This window comes from Lonchura striata, chromosome 5 (assembly GCF_050655825.1).
Source record: "Lonchura striata isolate lonStrDom1 chromosome 5, ASM5065582v1, whole genome shotgun sequence".
NCBI classification, from domain to species: Eukaryota; Metazoa; Chordata; class Aves; order Passeriformes; family Estrildidae; genus Lonchura; species Lonchura striata.
The window spans coordinates 64,733,750-64,749,340 of NC_140707.1; the positions used below are offsets into that span (position 1 = coordinate 64,733,750).

At 39.7% G+C, this 15,591-nt stretch overlaps 1 long non-coding RNA gene across 4 annotated transcripts; it reads left to right on the forward strand.

Moving 5' to 3' along the window:
- The first annotated feature begins 4,232 nt into the window (after positions 1–4,232).
- Positions 4,233–15,131, forward strand: LOC146767417 (uncharacterized). 4 transcript variants are annotated; one of them, XR_014956086.1, is made up of 4 exons: positions 4,233–7,138; positions 10,285–10,372; positions 13,303–14,563; positions 14,646–15,131. It is a non-coding gene; the product is annotated as an uncharacterized LOC146767417 (long non-coding RNA). The 4 variants fall into 4 exon arrangements; XR_014956087.1 differs by having other exon boundaries at positions 14,674–15,131; XR_014956088.1 differs by having other exon boundaries at positions 13,303–13,406; positions 14,416–15,131.
- Positions 15,132–15,591: the final 460 nt, after the last annotated feature.

Consider the following 15,591-nt stretch of genomic DNA (forward strand, 5'->3'; position numbering starts at 1 on the left):
CAACCTGCAGCTCCAAGTTAATACTGAAACCCTCATGCATATGTGGATGGAACAGTTTTTGTTAAAAAGAGGTTCACCTTTCACCTTTTCATTACTCTGCTGCCCATTAAATTCTTTGCAGAAAAGAAAATCAGAAAGCTTAGTGTATGTGGCTCTTATTTTACACATATTTTTTTGTCTTGGAAATGTCTTGCCTTAACCAAAGTCTAGTAATAAAAGTGGGAGTTGTGACTGATAAGAAGGAAACCTGTTGGCTGCTAGTAACTAAAGATTTAGTTCTTGAGTTACTCCATGCACTTCAGAGTAGATGTTTTCCATTTGCAGCCTTAAGATCTCCAAAAGTTGTGTTTCTGGGCACCTACTTTTCACAGAGAGAGCAGGATTATACACGCTTCTATATATTGCATCAAGATAAGTTACATGACATGACATACTATTCCAGAGCTGTCAAAAAGTTGGACTCTGCTGTCCTTTATCATTTTGTTTACATCTGAGTGTCTGCAGGTGACTGGAGGTGTCATTGCACTGAAAATCAGACAGCTGAGCCAGCAATGAAATGTTAGTCCTGGAGAATAAAATTGCTGTAACCTCCTAGACAGGGGCATACAATTGTCTTTTTGAAAGCCACCATGCTGCAGGTTAACCTGTTGATTACTCTGCTTTGACTCTGCACGTACCAGAGCTTTGGACTGGCAGGCAAAGAGCAAAAGAAAAAGTTCTGTTAGACCATGAATGTCAGTGAAAACCAGGAATGACTCCATGCTGGAGTCATTTTTTCTCCCTGTGCTGTAACATTATGTGCTGTAGATGTCACAGGAAATGCTAAAAAGCACATCTTTTCAACTGGGTCTTTTTTCAGCCCTTCTTATAGGAAAAGTCATATGTCTCTGTCCATGTAAGTGTCACATTTCACCCAGCTGATCCAATTTATCCAGTCTGAACATTTGTCCTAATGCTTTTATACAAATACATTTTCTCTGCCCAGATTCTTGTTTGTGTCACAGTCTGTTCCTGTTATAGATGAATGAAGATTTGTCAACAAAAAATCCACCCAAAAAATTAGAATCTAATCCAAAGCCTCATTGACGTCAGCAGAAATACTCTTATTTACTTCAGTGGTTCTACAGTGCCCTTTTCATGCTTTCCTAATTTTTGTAAATATATCTGTTTTAGAGTGAAAATATTTTCCCTTACAGTATTTTATATTTTTTTAAAAAGTCCGTGTGATGATAGCAAAATATTGAGCAAACAAAATTCGAATTGTGCCATTTAGATGCAATTTGGCAGATGGGTACTCTCTGAAAAACAACCGTGTGCCTGTCCTTGTGGATACCTATGGGTTTAGCTTTAAATACCCTGAAATCAGGCGAGCTGGACTTTAAAAACCCCCCTTGCTCTGGCGAGGTTTCATCTCTGCACTTTGCACTCCATGCCTGGAGCCTGGCGAGGCAGGGCTGGGCTCCCTGCCCGCAGGCAGACGGGGCTGGAGAGCTGCAGGAGCCTGGGGTGAGTGGTAAAAAACAGCCCAGCCCTTTTTCTCTTTCCCAAAACGTGGCTAACTGGTGGCTCTTGTGGATCTGGGTCAGCAAAGTGGTGTTTATAGTGCTTCCTCAGGAGAAAGTTTGTGTTTTAGACTATTAAATAAAAAAGGTGGTGAAAAAAAAAAGTGTTGCAAGTGGTATGGTTCAGCAAAATAAGCAAGCAAGTAAATTCTGGCATGTAATTTCAGGACTTAATCTCATCACTTCTAAATAAATTTACATTAAGTGGTCTGCCTTGAAATGGAGAGAAAGTCTCAGACAACAGGTGCTGAGCTGATTTTTAATAGAGAAAATGTTTGACTTTGAGCAAAATCTACGTGAACCAAGAGACTGAGCAGTGGGAGAAACACCCTCAATGCAAGTGTAAAATTAATGTTTTGGGAGGAATAGTTGCCACAGAAAAAGCTAAGAAAATCTTTCTGTCAGAACTGCACAGATGGTGAGGGGAAAAGAAATATTTTTGGGGAAAGCAGAGAGAGAATTTGAAAAATCCACACAACCCTGGTGAGACTGGAACTGATTGGGTTGATCATCTCTGTCTTGTATCTTCACAAGGTGAAAGAGCTGATGAACATCCCCCTCTCCTCAGATGTGTTGCTCTTGAAGTCGCTTCTTTTTAGAAAGCTTCAAGTAGCATGAGGAAATCTCATTCCCTCAAACCCTGAAATTATTTAATAAAGGTTGGAAAGAAGTTAGCATAACAATTTGAGCCTGCAGGAATTTAGAACCCAGTACACAGCAACACGTTTACTGCTCCAAATCTCTTACACTACAAAATATCTTACTTTTGTTGCCTCCTTTCTGAAAGATCATTGCACATTATTGTCTCATGAGATGAAATTAAATGTAAATATATTTAGGACAAATCTTTGTCTACTGCCAAGAATGCATGGTTCTTTAGATGTGTATGGGGTTTAAGGAAGTCATAATAGGTAGGGATAAGTCCATAAACTTATTTTTTCCATACATACATACATACATGAGAAGCAATTTATAAAATCTAGAGTTTTTTTGTTTGTTTTTTTTTTTTTTTTTTGCTAAGCTTTAATGTTATTTATTTGGGCTTCTCTTTCTTTGTTTGTTTTTTGGTCCATGAGTGCTTCCTCACCCTGAAATGCTGTAACTTTTTTTTCACTGCCCACTGTATTTATAGGGGATGACTGTTTTTAAAAAAAAGTAGATGGACACTCTCTTTTAAGAAAATTACTTTAAATTATGAACATTAAGAAGTGAATATGAGGAAAAGCTCAATTAAGATTTAAAAAAAAGAGAAGAAATTATCAAATTATGCTTTTTCTCTTCTAGGGAAAGCAATTGATCCATTCCATCAAGCAAATAACTGTTAAGCAAATGATGAGACTGATATTTGCTTTTCCTAGTACTGTTTTAAATGTCACTGGGGTTTTTTTATCTTCTTTTCTCTTATATTAACCCAGAAATGCTGATACATCAGCATGCCTCATTATGATAGGGAAAGATATTTCTCTTTGCTGAAGAGGATTCAGAAGAAAACAAATCCTGAGGGCAGTGCACATCAACGGTAGAGAAAAGCAGGGTCTGAGGTGGCTGCTGGAGGCTGCCTGTGGCAATTTGTGGGTTTCTGGGCAGACAGGCAGAGCTGATGAGAGCACCTGAGCTGCTGCTGGGAACTGGCAGTGACAGCTAAATCTGGTTATTGTCAGGGAAAAAAAGAGAAAAAAATTAAGAAAGTGAAAAGACAAGGAAGCACGCTACTGCTGTTTAAAACAAACACCCTGCAGCCACAGCATGAGGCCTGCCACTGCTGACTGGTTTATTACTGCAAAATTATGATGACTGAGATGCAGGGCAGAGGTAAACCAGGCAAGGTGCAACAGTAAATACAAGCTTCAGAAAACTCAGATTTCATCATTTAACAATGGCAGCTGTCCTCCCTTCCCTGCTTGGAAGAGGGTTGATCAATCCCTTTAATACAGGAGGAGCTGTATCTCCCTGTCACACTAGAATTCAAGTCCCATTGGCCTCCACTGATAAAACAGATTTCACTGGAGGTTAAAATGTACACTGCATGTCTAGTGTATAACATCATCCAAAAAGATGAGCTCATGCTCTGGATCACTAATATCCAGTGAAAATACTGGGAGAGGAGGCAGAAGTACTGGCAAAAGGAGGCATGCAAATATGTCACATTTCTGACACTCTTCTCAGGTATGTTCTGTTTCTAACAGCAGGCAAAATGAACTGGTTAGAAAGATGCCCCTAAAACAATAGAAAAATCACCCCCGGAAAAAGTCTGAACTAATTAAAAGGTGGAAATGAAATGAACTGGAGGCCCCAGAGCTGCTTCTGTTACAGAGGAGAAGCAGAGGTGGCTGTAAGCAGTGGCAGGAGTGATATTGCCACACACTGGCTGATGAGGAATTTAATGTGTCCTACACAGTGCCAGTAATTGCCCCGGTGTGGAACAATGTCACCAAGAGAGGAGTTGAGGATGAGCAGGAGCAGAGCCCAAAATCTCTCAGTGAGAGGGGATTTTATTGGCCCTGCCAAAATGGAAAACGCAAAGCGAGCTCCTGTCAGGTTGAGTGAGGAGTTGAAAGAAAAACAAGTTACAGCCTCTGGAGGTGTCAGGCACTTTGCAAACCTCCCCTGCACAGGTGTCAGCTCCGGGGTGGCGTTTGCCCGTCACCCGCCTGCGATGGTGCAAAGCCACCGCGGGCTCTGCGGTGCTCGAAGGGCTGCTCAAGTGTGCCAAGGGCTGCAAATCCACCTTCACAGAGCTGGCATGAGGGGCAGGCAGCAGGAAATGGGGCATCTCACAGAGATGAGCCCCCCAGAACTCAGTCCTTTTGTTATTCCTGTGATGTTCTTGATTACTGCAATTTGTAATGGTGCAGCACATAGCTTCACACCCCAGAATGGAGGTGTGTGTTTGGCTGTACGTGTAAATGCAAGGAAAAGAATGGATTATCATCCAGAGATAGACTGAACACTGAAATATTTATCGTTCCAACAATCTATTTGGGGATTGTAAGAATGCAGTGGGCTGGCTTGATTGTACATTTTAGGCAATGGGCTCAGCTTTGGCAGAGAGTATCAAGGACAGATGTGGAAAGTCTTAGTAGGACACATGTTTTGATAAGCATAGAAAGAGGTAGTTCTGGTTCCAAATGCACCTTACTCAGGTCAGGGATGACAGGGTTGTTGGATTCAGCTGGAGAACATTTGTGTCTGGTCCCAAAGTACTGTTGTGGTTTTTTACAGTCTTTTAGTTTCAAGTATGGCTCTCAAGCCACCAGTTGATACCCAGCAAGTCCATGCACCTGTCCTGCTTGACTGAGAGGGAGTTATGTGTGCTCAGTGACCATGATACTGGGGATTGTCCCTCACCTAGGTCATTAGGACTAATTGGTCCATTAGGACTAATTCCAGGTCACATTGAAATACAGCAAAAACCATGAGCTCATGTGTGGGTGCTAATAATGCAGAACATTTTGTTGCCTGTGCTTGAAATGTAAGGGCACTTGGTTGGTTTTAAAGCAGTGCCAGTTTCATGAAGAAAAACTGCATTTCCAATAGAGACTTTCATTGCATTTATGATTCATTTCTGTAGTTTATAAACTGGACTTTAAAATATAAGTCTTGAGAGTTTTCCATGTGATTGTTATTTGGTCATTGCCTACACACAGAAAACTGCTTTTCTCTCTCAGAAGATGGATTTGGGGCAGGGAGAAAGGTTTGTGTACTACATTTGCATTATCAAATGAATCCAGGAGAGTTCCTAGTTTAAGCATAGGTAGCAGACTGTCTGCTCTTCTACAGAGGTAAATAACAGGTGAACAAAAAAGAAATCTTAACTCTAAAACAGAATTAGACAGCTGGTATTAGAGGCAGTCAATAGTCTTTAGCATTTGAATGTCTGTAACTTACCTCAGGAGGCATAAATGAAGGAGCTTTCTTTGGTGTGAAGCAGCAAGCCTACACAAAGCCTTAAGGATAAGTTAATTTTCTTCACTATGAGCCAAAAAACAAAAGGGTTTTAAATACAAGAGCTGGGAGAGTCTGCGTCAAGTAAGCTTTCTGTTGCTTGAGATGGCAGAATCTGCAGTTGACAGAGGGAAATGGCTGGGAGTTTCATAAATAATAAATTACTGTAATCCCATGAGGTCATTATAAAAATATGCATAAGAATAATAGAAAGAATATAACAGGTCACAACCTCAATAGATTATAGTGCTGATAAAAAACAGTGAGCTTGATAAAAATATATTACAGAGAGTAATCTTGGTCAGAGATACTTCAAAATTCTATTATACAAAATTATTACTTTGGGAAAGAGATAAATGTTATTAACAAAAAAGCACAAATTGAGTACAAGTGGAAAACATTAATTCATGGAGAACTGCACAACACTGCTTAGCCTTTTAGATTTAGAAAGAAGCAGGGTCTCCAAAATCTGTCTTGCATGGAAACATTCTTGTAGACGAAATGTTATTGATGTTCTTCAGGCACCAGCTAGTAGTTTTAGTTATTATATTTCCCCTTAAAAAGCCCTCTTGGTTTGAGTTATAAAAAAACTCTGATAGATGCTATACCTGGAGGCAAACACTAAAAGTATGAAGATCTGAAATAACACCTGGCTTGCCAGAAAAATAAGAAGATTGATTATTTTGAGTACTCCATTGATTTAAAGAAGCATCATCAATAATATAAAGATCATTTGAACATATGGTACAGACTAAAGGAAAATGGGTTGACATACACCTGCAGGGATATATATGGCACCTGAAAGCCAAAACCTAATACAAAGCTTGATTGAAATGTACCACATAAGTTGCAAACTGGAAATTTCATACAGAGTGTCACAATTTCATTCCAGTTACTTCTGGTAGAAGTGGAAATTGAGGTCTTTGCAAGAACAGAAGTATCTGTCAGAAAGTTGCTTTGAGAAAGAAGTTAATGATGCTGTTGATAGCTAGAAGTAGCACCCATTAAGTAGTTTCATAGCCTCAGAAAAGTGCTTCTTTCATTTAAGGCTTATAGAAATTCCCACTGGAAGTAATGGGACTGTTTGAGGCACAAGGAAATCTAAGAGGCTGTCTGACAGTCCCATACATAATGTATGGTGGTCAAAACAGCACCTTGTAATAAAATAGGAATCCCCAATGGAGATGGGACAAATGTGGTTCTATTACTACATTAGGTTGGAAAACCTTGGTTTTGGAGAAGGACCCTGTAGTGCCAGGATTGATATAAGGATAAATGACTGATTTCTGTTTCTACATCAGCTGAGCTTTAGAGAGGCCAGCCTGGGATCCCCGGAGAAGCCCAGCTGCCATGGCTTGGAACTCCCAACACGTTAATGGAGCTGAAATGGAGAAGCATCCCTGAGCTCCAGCTAAGGCTGCTTTTCTTGGGTTCAGGTGTCTCTGCTTTGTCTTGGAGCTTGGAGATTTACTTTCCCTAAATCACCTGGCTGAGCTCCTGGACTTCCTGACAGATAAATGCTGCAGAACAGCAAGAAAATAGCATGTTGCAAAGAGCTTAATTCCCTAAAGTCTTACTTCTGGGAGCTTTTTGATTGACTCCAACTCTTTGAGAGCGCTGCTGAAATCCAGGTAGTTTTACTTCTTCTTGTTTTTCTGTGGGGGATTGAAGGCAAGATGAAACTGTGGTGGTAGGAGGGTGGTTTAACAACACATAATTGTATAGAGTGCATAGATAGTTTTTATTTGATCTTTCAAAACAAATCACTGAGCATAAACAAGCACTAAAATAGATTTGGTTAACTGCAGTTTCCACCACTGTGCTATCTAGTTGTTTTCAGCAATAGCCCCTAGGCAATATATAGAAATGGGTCAGTATATACGTGCTTTCCCTCCTCTATTGGCATTGCAGTGAGTCCTGTGCTTCATCTGCCCACAAATTCAGGAGCTGCTTTCCTGGCTGCTCCAGCCTCTCTGCTCTGCCTCCAGTGCCTTGGGATCCATTGTTCAGCAAAGATGGTTTGAGCTGAGTGGAGACTGTCACTGGAAAAAGCAAAGCTGCTGTGGATGCAGGCTAGGGAAAAGAGGATGTCAGATGGGAAACATGCATTGGGGGTGGGAAGGAGAGGCAGAGTAACAGCAGGGAAGATTCTGCTTGTGTTGGCATGTGGCAGGCAGCTTGCATGCTTGTGTGATATTAACTTCCTCCTTTTTGCAGCGTAGAAGCCTCTGGCATCCTGAACCTCACAAATACAAATAGATGTCCCCAGGCAGGCCAAGCCCACTGCTGCTCCCTACAGCATCAGCATCTTTTACACACAGGGTTCTTTGTCACAAATGGCTTTTTTTATCATTTATGTATTTCAATTATCTTAAACTCGCTTTCTCCTGCTTCAACTTAGTCTCAGAGGAAGACAGCAAATGGATTTAATGCACTTACCAGTTGAGATAAGTGCTGTTGATAACCACCTAAAGGCCAAGTTTTGCAGATTTTGTTTACAGCTTTGCAGTAGTTGGAATGATATACCAAAGTACTGCACATCCAGCAGCTGTCTTGGAGATGAATGGTAGTTCTTCAGGTGCTTTTGGAAAGCAAAGCATTTATTTGGGTGGTCACATATGGATTTAGGAAGTGTAGCTCTTGGCTGCAGTTTCTGAAATGGTTGGCCCTAATTCCCCAAAGCAATACAAGCATGGCAGTGTACAGCCACACTAACGGTGTTGAGGAAAAATAGGCAATTATAACACCAGTACTGAAAAGGGAGTTTAAAAGCCCCCAGCTATTTAGAAGCCTTAGTCAAAAATGACACCGAATTTTTGGTGCCTAAATCAAATAGGAAACTTGTAAGAATCAGGCTCTTTTGCAAATACTCCACAGTGATCTCTGTGTTAGGAAAAAGTCTTACTGCTTTTCCATCACCATATGTTAAGAAGAATATTCCAATGTTTATCCAGCTCATTCAACAAATAGTTTTCTAACCTACAGATATATTTGACTGTTGGCTGCCATCTCGGTCTTGGAAAACAGTAGCCAGATCACAGATAATTTCTTTTGGCAAGTGACAGTTTCACCAGAAAATGCTGTTTGAGAAAAATCCAAAATTTGGCTCAAATTCACAAACCCTTTTAACTGTTAGAAAAGATTCTTATTTTTCTAGAAAAGTCTACTTTTTAATTTCAGGAGCCATAAATAAATCTAACAAAGAATTTACAGAATTCTTTCTGTTTTACCACCTTGTTAAAATAAAGAGGACTAGTGAGAAGTGAGGAACTGAGTTGCCTTACAAGGTATCTCACGGACTGAGACCACATTTCTTCAAGTTCCAGGAATGATCCTTGGAAGCTGCAATGGTCTGAAAACAAGACATTCTTCCTTCCAAGTATTGGAAGGGAAAAGAGCAGGCATTGACTGAAGGGGAAATGGGAGAGGTGGCAATCCTGTTGAGCAATCCAGTGATACACCCTTTCCTCACAGTTCCTTCCTACATGGGTGAGATAAGTCACATTGGAAGTTAGTCACTAAGACCAACAAAATAGGGTGGTGCCTTTATCTAAGAAAGGTGGGTGTCCCCATCTTAAGATTAATTAATGTTTAATCTGTTTGGAACATTTGTATATTTTGTCAGGGCATGTTCTAAAGCATATTTGTGGACCTTTTGGAACGTAGAAATAAAGTGATTTCCATAGTCAGTCAGCTAGCAGCATGTGATCAGCCTTCCTACTTGGAGAGCAGCAGACAGATGGGCACTTGTGGCATTCCTGTGGGTCTTTTTCTACTGGAGCAGAGAACTGGAGATACATTTTTTTTTTAGAGTGCCTTCCTGAGCAGTAACATCCAGCTTTCTTCTGGTTTTCTGTGTGATATAGTAACTTTGTTTTGAGAGTAGAGGTTTCATTTGCAGTTATGGTGTCTGGTACCTGTATTCTTCTATTCCTTTTTTTTTTTTGAGGAATATTTTTAAGAAAATATTTTATCTGACTGGTTTTAACTAGTATCTAATTTTCTTCCAAGGACAGTTTGGTATTTTTCTGTATGTGGCTTAGTTTAGCACCAGCTTGACCTTGCTTTCTTTAGGCACTTTTCACAAGACTTCTTAGAAATAGCCCACAGGCTAGTTCCCAAAAGCCCACAGAGAAGAGGCTAAAAATCAATTTATTAACAGTATCTCATTTTGCATGAAGCACAGTGTGAGTTCAGGGAGAAGGGGCTGGTCATTAATATACATTAGTTAGTATCCAAGAAAACTAGTATTTTACTGTTTCTGTACACTGGAAAATACTTAATTCAGCTTGCATTGCCACACAATTAGGATGAATAAAATGGAAGGATCACTTAGGAATAAGAAAGCAGGTTTTAGTCAAGTCAAGGTTAATAATTGTATTTATATATGGAACCAAAAGGATTATTACCCTTTTATAAAACAGCTCTGACAAATTAACATTTAACTTGTTGCATGCTGCAAGGGTATCATTAATAGTGATAAAAAGAAGCAGATTTTTAATCTATCATTATCATTTTTCAGTAGAAGAAAATTTTGTGCTAATGTAAGTGATTTTCCTAAAAACTTACTGTCAGCCCTGATAAACAGAGATACTTACTGAAATGTTTTATTGCACATGCTATTAACTCTTGGAAGCATCCTTAAGAACATTCTCATTAATTCAGCTTCCTCTGCTCTTGCTCCAAGAAAACTACTTTTAGAGTGGAAACCAGGAAAAGTGTGTCTTTTATGTTGTAAGAATAATCACAAAAAATGTTTCTTTCTCTTTTGGCCCAGGTTTGGAAAATTCCCTAAGGACTCTAAAGAAATCTATGAGCAATAAGCAGTCCATCAGTGGGAAAAGTGGCAGGGTGAATAATCAAAGGTCAGTTCTCCATCATCCGCCAGATCTTTCAAAGGCCAGATTTATTCACTCACTGTGATTATGGTGTGATTGCACATGCCATGAAATCCCTCTTAGGACTGCAAGATTTCGTGAGAACTGAGCCACAGCTGGGCCTGGCCTCTCCTTGTTGTGGGATGGCTGTTATGAAATCCCCCCTCCCTGAACTTCAGGCCAGGCGCGCTCCATGGTTAATGTCGCATACCTCCATAAGCAGACGGACTGAAAGAATTTTAATAACTCTCTGGACCTAAATGATCATTTCTTCCACATTCTTTGTGGCTTCATGGTGTTTATGATAATGCTTGCTCGGGATCCAATCTGTATAGTTTATCCAGCTGTGCCTTTGATGTCTGTGCTGTGGTCTCCAGGGACAGAAGTCGTGAACGAGCGGTTAGTGAGCGACACCCAAGGGGTTATGACATCTTCAACATAAACTCACCAGCACAAGGTTTTTCCTCTGAAATGGATTAAGCAATTTATTTAGCTATAAAACCCAGAAAACTAGTTAAGTGAATTTTACTGGGAAATCCATAAAGTAATAATTATGTGGCAATATAACTGGGACAGAGGTAACCAGCTTTGGTCTTCTTTTCTTTGTTAATCCATTCCTTCTATCCTCTTTATCCCTGTATTTTTTGAATAGCCACAAGTTATTCTGATGAGAGAACTTAAAATGCATATTGGGAAATTTTTGAGCATATTAACTTTTGTACTGTGAAATATTTCTTTCTTGGCTTTGCAATAGATGGAAAAAAAAAAAAACAAAACAAAAAAACATCCAGAATTCATTAACAAAAATATTATCTCAGACTCATATTTTTGGTTTCTGTTAAATTTTCCCCATTTATATTTCACAGAATGCCTTCCTAATCCTATCTGAGGCATGCCTGTAAGCTAAAGATAAATATGTAAAACTTACCTTTGAATTGAATGATGTCTAACTATTGCTGCTTTAAGAAATAATAGCAAGCCCCTTGACATTATCTTCAGCAGAGCTTCAGAAATTGCATGTAGGCTGCAGATATTACAGTTACATAGTAAGCTTTTCCTTCTGATAATTAGACACAAATTAATGAAAAATAAACTTCATTTGTTAGACTGTTATAAATATTGAGATGATAAATTGCTAGACCTTCATACATCAGTTATTTCTCACTTGCATTTTAGAGTATATTACTTGGATATAGCAGTGTGCACATTTAAAAGCTTAACTGGTTTTCAAAGTTCTTTTTTTTCTAAAAAATGATGGGAAAAAAACCCCCAAACTCAGCAGTTATGTGCTGCATATTATTTCTCACAGAAGAATCCTCTTGAAAGCCAGATCATATTGTACATATTACCAATATATTTGCATTTAGGAATTTCATTTTTGTGTGTGAACAGAGCACACACATCTGAATTCCAGGGAAATTAAAAAGGGTAGGACTGAAGGTCTTTTAAAGATAATTTCCTTTCTTTTTCTTCAGCCTGAAATGTCTCCAGGAATCAAGTCTGTAGTCAGCAGGAATGAGACTTAAATCATACACTGAATAATAAAAATGACCCCAGCAGTAGTAACATGAAGTGAGTCCATGCCCTTTGTGAACAGTAAGCTAGCTGGCAATGTGCAAGAGGAAGAATTAGAAAGTGATGAACACTAATACTGGGATAGTATTTCTAAATGGATCTGCTTATTTTGAGTGTGATCTGTGCTTCACACCAAGATAGTTTTGGGCCACAGAATTACAATAGGGGGAAAACCAAAAGCAGCATACATCCTGAAGAAACTGGTCAGATGAGAAAATTAGAGCTGGTTTGAAATAATTAACATATTATTCCATGAAATTATCCATAATGATAAAATATAAATTTAATTTTTCTGTGAAGAATTTCAAATTGCTGTCAGAAAGTTTAAAATAACCCCATTCAACTACAAAAAGCCAAACTCAAGTAAAATCACCCTCACACTTCTGAGTAACTTCTATGAAAATGAAATATTCCAGTTGAAACAGAATATCTGTCTTCAGAAAATCAGTTTCACTTTTCTGTGGTGTCTTTAACTTTCATTTTATTGCATTTTTTCTGTGTTACTGTCTGTGGATTCCAAGAGACTTTTAGGAGCTGAGGAGGCAGCTGCATGGTGGGGTCATTTGAGGATTGCAGGAGTCCCTGTCAGAGCTTCCCTAGCTCTTGGCTGGAGATAGACTGTTACTTGTAATACCAAACTGAATCCAAACTCAATCCAATTAGGAAAGAGCAGGAAATAGGATGCTCTGGCATGTTATTTTTGTACATGTTAGGAGACATTTTTCATTTTCAGATAAGTCCTTGCCTATAGAAGTTTGTCTGGCATATTCCTGTGATAGTTGAGACAGGGACTTTGGATAGAATCACCTTGACTATTTTGCCTTCTTCATTATTTACACAGGACCAACCAGCAACATAATAACTTATATACCAGTTAAAGCAGCAGGAGATACAACCTGGCTCTTTCTTGTGCAAAAGCATAAGACATTTCTTAGAGCTCAAATTATTTATTTAATTGTTTACTTATTTGCTAATCTTTGGTTTCCATTGGAGAAATGCAGAGAGGAGGTAGAAGCAGTTTTGCATGTCTCAAAGCAAGGCAGCAAATTCTAGACCCAGGAAATAATAGCACCAATGTCAGCAAGTTTCCAGCTGGAGCCTTTGGATGGAGCGTGGTCCTGGGGGAAACACTGGACACCCTATGTGCCCTGAGCCCTTGTGTATGTAAATACTTCAGGGCTCAGTTCTACATCCATTTGTCCTTTAAAAGGGAGCAGCCTGTGCATAGTTCCATCAGTTCTGCAAACCATGGCTGGATCCACGGGGCTAATGTGTCTGTTGTTTCTGTAAGCTGAAAGGACTTGGTTTCCCTAAAGGTGGAATCTTTCTGTCCTGTTTCTCAGGGGTGTGCAGAAGTGCCACTGCAGACAAGTGCTGCTGTCACCTGTGAGTGCAAGATGCTCCACACCCGTGCTGGAATCAGCAAGGCAGAGGAGTCTCCTCAGAGGTGTGATCCCTTGGGAGCTGGCTGTGGTTTTACACATTCAGCCAGCTCGGACATCTGAATGTAAAATCCCTCACTTGGGGGTGAGATGCAGCTGTTGTGCTCTTCTCTGGGGAGTTCCAGGTCTATAAAACAATGGATGCATTGTACAGCACTTATCCATATATGTAGCTTTTCATCTGTGACAGATGTGATATTAATATCCTCCATTCAATAAGTCCTCCAAGAATAATTTTGTGCCAGGTTAAATCTCTGATTTAACTGTTTAAGGGCCCACTGTGTGAAAGGCTGACAGTAGAACAGACTGGGGACCAAGACGATGTTCAGACATGAATCTGGGTTTACACATAGCTCTGCTGCAGACTTTGGGCCTAATTCTTCCCACACACCTTTTATTTTAATGTAAATCCAGTAGTTCTTATTTCCCAGCTGATCCCTTGTATTTTTTACATGGCTGGTTAGCTCAGAGACCTCACATCCTGTTCCCCTGCAGGGATACTGCATGGATTTTGTGCTGTTATCTGAGTCTGAAAAATTATGAGCTGAAAGGCAGCTTAAACTCTTTGTGTATAATCATGGAAGATTTGTTTCACCCTCCCATCTCTCTTGTATACTGTGAAAGCTGTGCTTTCCCTTGAAGGTTCATTGACCTGAGAAACCCATCCTAGATTGGACTAATCTCTATACAAAAAAGTAAAAAAGAACTCCATGCTGTGAGGGCACTGGATATGAACAGTCTCAGGCACAGCCTTGTGACTGAGGGAAATCTGTATGGCCCTGATGTGGCAGATGATGGCTGTGCAGCAAGGAGAGAGGCCTGTCAAACAGGACAAACAAGAGTCCTGTCCCTCCTGTCTCTCAATGAACAGGAGTCCTGTCCCTTGCTCAGTGCTGTGCATGTCATTGATTCTTAATACGTAATTACAAATGCACAGGAGGAAAAGAGGGGAATGTTGGGTTTGCAAATGCTGGTATCAAAGTTGTTCCTCACATGACTTTAACTGGAGAGCAGGTCAAGAGTGGTCCAAGGAGGGAAGAATCCAAACTGATAGGAAAATATTACTGCTCCATGAATGCTCACTGGAGTTCACCAACGCCAGCAGGAATGGCATTGTGCTGGAAGAGCATCTGCATTGTACCAGTCAAGAATTTGGCACCAGGTATCCTAGTGAGCTCATTCCCAGGCCACTTTTTCAAACAACTGCTCCAGCAATGGATATAAAACTGCCTGAGAAAATTTAGATTATCCTTCTTTGCCTTATTTCCATAGAATATGCTCCGTGTCAAGAACAAGATTGTAAAATATGCCTATATTGATTCACGACAGATAAGAGGCTGAAGAGAAACAACCTCACATGAAACATTCCTTTTGCTGATTTGCTTTTGATATCCTTATGGGTTTAGATTTTCCCAGTTTCTTAGTATAATTTCTGTATTTTAAAAAGGCCTGAAACTTTAAGTCATGTGTCCATAAATTTTGCACCTAATTTGGAGAAGGAGAGCAGGTGAGAAATGCTTATTCTTTTATAGGCTGGAGGATGCTCAAATGAGATGGCAGCAGAACTGAGTCTGTCATAACAATGAAAAGAAGTGCTAACATTGATAATTACATTATTCAAGCAAATTTAAATCCTTGGTGGGTGATTCTTAGTGATGCCGTGTAAAGCAAATTGTGTTTCGTAGATTAAGGGAGTAATAAAACAATAAACTAGGACACTTTTTCTCTGCCTGGGCCTCTTTGCCTGTGTGTGGTCAGGGAAATTTTGTCAGTGTTAGTGGGGTGTATTTACATCCTGTTTTTAGTAATGGTTGCCAGTCTCTGTGCATTTTAAAGGCTGAGTATTCCCAAATTAAATTTTAAAAAGCCCTGACAAACAAAAGACCCCCACAACAATCTGACCTACATTGTAATTGTGCTCCAACAGCTTGGTAGATCTCATCCCTTCAGACTTGCTCTTCTGTCCCCAAAATGTGGTGGTAGCAGTATCTTAAACTGGGCTCCAGCTGGATTTGAAACTTCTGCTGAGGGAGAGTCCCAGCCAGTGTAAGTTTGGCTCCAGGTTTGAATATGTTTTGTCTCTGTACATAGGATCAAAGAAAAGCAAGAACTGTGGGTGGTAACTGATTCCATGATTATCTCTTCTAGTTGTCTACTCAATGTTGCTTCAGAATGAAATATTAGACTGGG